The sequence below is a fragment of the Carlito syrichta genome, unplaced genomic scaffold (genome assembly GCF_000164805.1).
Source record: "Carlito syrichta isolate Samal-C Ts95f unplaced genomic scaffold, Tarsius_syrichta-2.0.1 Scaffold106263, whole genome shotgun sequence".
Lineage (NCBI taxonomy): Eukaryota > Metazoa > Chordata > Mammalia > Primates > Tarsiidae > Carlito > Carlito syrichta.
The window spans coordinates 285,379-290,646 of NW_007050359.1; positions in this window are offsets into that span (position 1 = coordinate 285,379).

A 5,268-nucleotide genomic window follows, 5' to 3' on the forward strand; every position below is an offset into this window, starting at 1 on the left:
ACTGCTTTTAGGTGCTATTCCCAGGGTTCCCAGAAACAAAACTGACAGAGACCAAAGAGAACATCGAGTCCAATCTCATTTTATAGGTAAAAGTAATAGCTAACATTTAGTTTGTCCTATGCCAGGCTCTTTGCTAAATTCCATAAACATTTCATTCTCAGGATGCTTTGTGAGGTAGAGACTCACTCTCCATTTACAGATGAGGATATTGGGTCGACAATTTTATCCATTTTGCTTTATTGTCTCTTTACTGTAAAGAATACTTTAAAAACCATTACAAGCATATGACAATGCTTTGCTAGAATCTTGCACACAAAGAAGAAGATCTATAGTAGTCCAAAGAAGTACCTTTTAGGTAGAGACATTTTATGAAAAGTGAATGGAACTAATCACAATTAAAGTGGTTAGACGAAAGAATGACTAGCTAAATCCTTGACTTACCCATCTAGGTGATGAGTGACTGATTTTCCACAAGAGGTAAGCCTGGGAGAGTCCTTTATATAAAAGTACAGATTAATCAAAATGTATGGATTATTTAGCATTCATCACTCAAAAGTGTCTCAGATCAAGTCTGCTCAGTTGCGAAAACTGAGGCCCCAGCATGCTCAAGTGATTTGGGTAGGTAGGTGGTGATAGAGGTGGGATTAGAATTCACATTGATGTTTTATGTATTAGCCAGGCTGTTCCAAAAGAACAGATATTAGTCAATGAATAGAAATCAGACATAAATTTGACATCCCTGTTTCTTTCTGCCTACATGCTCTCAGCATTTAAAAATGTTCTGGGAGTTGCCTTACATAATTGGGGATGTATTTTTTATACTCTGTTTTGAGGCTTTTTTTTTTTTCTTTTTAAATACAGGGATAGAGAGGAAGGAAAGAGAACTGACACTTTCCTAAATACTTCTCTCTCTCTCTCTCTCTCTCTCTCTCTCTCTCTGTAGGCAGGGATTAAGCAATCGCCTGCCAGATTTCATCATTACAATGAATATAAGCCCTACACTTTACAGGAAGCTTATCGTTCCTTTCCATTCCAGAAACTTGTGATACTTTCCCTCACTACATGGTGCAAACAGCTAAATCAAGTTATCCATGAGACTAGCCACCTGTCCCTCAGGCCATACACACTGCACCATTCTTACTCTGCGCAAGCCGATCCATAATAGAGCCTTTGATTGGAAGTCAAAGTATGGGCATTGACTTGGCACTGTTTACTAAGAACAAGATAGGTTAGTCTATAATACTGAGTGATCTATCACAAAAACAAAAAACTGCGTATCACATGTTCTCATTCACAAGTGGACCTTGCACAATTATTGTAATACTATAAAAGGATTGTCAGTAGTGTGAGGGTGGGATTGGCAGAAGTGGGATTTTGCCTGGGGGAGGCGGGGGGGACGGTGGGGGAGGGACACCTCATCAATAAGGGTACCTGCATAATAAACATTTGTATACTTAACCCAGAATTGTACCCATCTTTAAAATAAAAAATTTTTAAAAAGACAAGATATGTGATACACAGGTTGTTTGGGAAATGAAATTTTGCAAAGAAACATGGACTACTATACATATTATATCTGCATATTCATAATGAAACGAACTATGGTTTTAGCATTATCTAAACTTCTCTTCAGGAGATGATCGAAGGAATAGGACTACTTTGTATTTGGACACTTATGTAGTTTGTTTATAACTCACATTCTTCTGGAGAAGGAATTGAAAATCTGGGTAAAAAGGGGACAGTGGCTGAGTCTCACTCAGTATCCAATATAGGGATGAACTCCTGCCTAAGGGGTCAAGATGAGAACCCTTTAAAATGAGAAAACAATTGTTGAAAGTAAGGAGGACTTTAAATGTAGCTTATTTTTTTAAGCCATTTATGTATACTATAGGATAATGGGAATTTTGGTTTGTAAAGGCTTTTCAATTCTCATTTATCCATGCAGCAGGGAATATTTTATGCCTACTATGTAATACTACTACTTGTCCTGGGAACATAGATAAAAGCAGATAAGCAAACTATCACATAGTGTCAGGGACTTAAAATTACTAAAGAAATAAGATAAATTACTTATTTCATTGGGTATTCTTTCATTTATGTTACTCTTCTGATTTTTTTTTTTTAATATTATGCATTTAAAGCTGCAGTCGTCCACAGGAGGGACCAGAATTAACAAGGAAGAAACACTAACTGATCACTGTAATTGATGATTCAGGATGAGGTGGGTAACATAAAACTTTGAATCTCCTTAAAAGTTGTGAGTCTCAAGAACAGTAATCTGGATTTATTCAAGTTCATATCCTGAGCCCCTGCTGGACAGCAGGTGTCCAATTAATGCTAAATATGTGAAAATAAAGTCCCTGGAGTTCCAGATGGATAATTATTCTGAATCTTAACACTGATCTTAAGGGCCACTCCTACCAGAAAGCCCTCTTTGGCTGTCTAGAGAGTAGATTAAGATACCATCCTATAGGTGCCTGTCTTAGTCTGTCATTTGTAACTGAATACCTGAAACTGGGTGATATGTTTTTTTTTTAAAAAAAGGAATTTATTACTTACAGTTATGGAGGCTGAGAAGTCCAAGGTTGTGGGGCCACATCTGATGAGGTCCTTTTTTTCTGGTGGGGACTCTTGGAGCTGAGCATGCTAGCTCAGGTCTCTCTTCCTCTTCTGATAAAGCCACCAGTCCCTCTCCAATCACCTCTTAAAGACCCCACTTTGTAATACTAACACACCGGGGATTAAATTTCAGCAGGAATTTTGGAGGTGACAAACATTTAATCCATGGCAACCCTTAAATTATCTCAGCTTGCTTCAACAGTTGTTAATTGACTATTTTGACTAACAGGATCAACTCTGGTACTAAGAGCTATGATTCCAACTATCTTGTAACTGAAACATTCTTTTATTGCTTGTTTTCACAACTAACCTTCTATTGGGGAAAGTGCTGTGTCACATAAACAGAGTTAAATGCCTTAGAATTGACCTTTCTTGATCAGTAACCTTTTCTAGGGTCCTTAAAATTAGGGTTGGATAAACGACAGAAGAGGCCTAGTGTCACATATTTTTAGGTTACCAGGGATTATTTATTTATTTACCCCTGTAGCATCAAGTCTTTCAGGGGAATGAGAGTGGGAAAGAGAAAATGACCAGTTCTACAAGCATTCTCCAATATGGGTTTTCACTGCTCTGTTCACATGCCTTATCGTCTTCTTGTGGTGGCCAGTGGTTAGATGGTCTATTAGAATGGTCTGCTGTCATATACCCAGGAAGTCATCTAGAAGGGTGACTGAAAGGGCAACCTTGACCTTAATAACTGTTCCTATCTGCTATAATTCAGTAACCTAAGGTAATCGTACCACACTGACCAATGATTTTCCCCTAGAGTCAAAGTTCAATATATTAATGAAGCAGTCATTTATTCTGGATATATCAGGTTGATTAACTGCTACATTACTCGGCACATGAAGCTAATGTCATCAGGTTCTTTCCAAGGGAAACATGACCCACAGGGCTTATTTTTTATCACTTTCTTTCTTTCATTTTGTCATCTTAAACTCCTGAAATGGCCAGAATCCAAAGTGGCTATTATTACTATTCAGCTGACTACACAGCTCCAAATCTTGGTGAAACTCTGGGTGTAGATGGACTTTCTTGTTGCTAAACATTGTCTTAACATGCCAAGTTCTTGGGATATGTTAGTGAGCAACATGGCACACACAGGTGAATGGAAAATACAGCATAGTGTATTAAAGGTCAGGAAAAATGAGGAAATTGCAAAATGTCATGAGTACTAACAGTATGCTAGATAGACACTCTTCTACGTGCTGAAGATAAAGTGCATTTTTCCATGGAGCTCATTCTCTACATAACTGGTCCTCCTGAGGTCCGACTCTACATTCCAAAAAAGTTGGAGTGAAAGATTAGAATGAAGTAAAGACATAGAGGGTAAATAAAAGAATGTCCTCTGAGGGTTATTAAAAAAGTAGAGGCAAAGCCCTAGGGAAAGAGCAGAGGAAGAGAAAGGGAGAGACAGGGTGAGAGGGAGGAGTGAGTAAGAGATTGCTCTATAAAGAACTTTATTAACTCCTAAAGTGTTATTCCTACTTCTTTAGAACAGTCTGTGTGTAAGCCATCTCTGTATCCCAATTAACACAGTCCCTGGGAAGGTATTATCAGACCGACCCAGATTTATAAGGCCGGATCATTCATTTACCAATCTGTGGTACCCTAGTCAACTAATTACCAGAATGTCTTCAAGACTTAGTTTTCTACAGCACTGCCTCATAGACTTGTTTTATTTACTATTAATACCCTATAGACAGTATTCATGCCAGACAGTATAAGCACTTCAAATATAGACACTAGCTTAATCCTCATTGAAATCCTGTGGTTTACCCCCCTTTTTATATAAGAGGAAACCGAGGCACAAAGAAGTCATATAGCTCGCTTGTGGTTGTACAGCCAGTATCTGGCAAAACCAGTAATCTAACTGCGTCCTGAGTCTGCTTTAACTGCGGCTCACATCGCTTGTCAGTAAAATGGCTCACAGTAAGATCAGAACTCAACAGGATGCATTCCACTGCACGTTCTTTCTCACCTGGTCTACTCCACGGTTTGGTGACTATTTATTGAACCCCGCTGTTGTCATGGAACCGTGATAGATAGCAGAGACACAAGGGTGAACACAGCGTATCTGGCTCTTCCCTCCTGGAGTTTGTGGCCATCAAGCCAGTAACATGCACTCCCCAGGTTCTCAGCCTTCCCAGTTTCCTCGCGTTTCTCTCTCTCTCACTTGAGGGGAAAATACAGCTTCTTGAGAAAGTAAACGAGAGTGAGAGGACATTCACCTCCCCAGGGTAGGGAGGGGCCCAAACCAGGAAACATGGTGGCTGGCTCAAAGAGCCACGTGGCCACACCAGAGTTCAACCAAGCAATGGCCTCCCTGCATTTCTGTCTACCGTCAGTCCTCCCGGACGGGCCGGAACGCGCAGGCAGGGCGAGGCCGGGAGGCACGCGGGACGGGGACAGGCCGGCCTTTCGCCGGTGGGCACCTCGTGGGGGCCCCTTTTTGGGCCTCGGCGTCAAGCAGAGGGACCCGTCCCCGGGTTCTCCCTGCTGCCGCCCGCGCTATGGCCGCGATGGCGCCCTCCCGCGCCCGAAGCCGGCGGGCCCGTCCCCGACCCGGCTTCCCGCTGAAGGCGCGTTTCCGCCCGGGTCCCCAGATCCCGGCTCTCCCCGCTGGATCCACGCGGCCTTTCCCTGGCG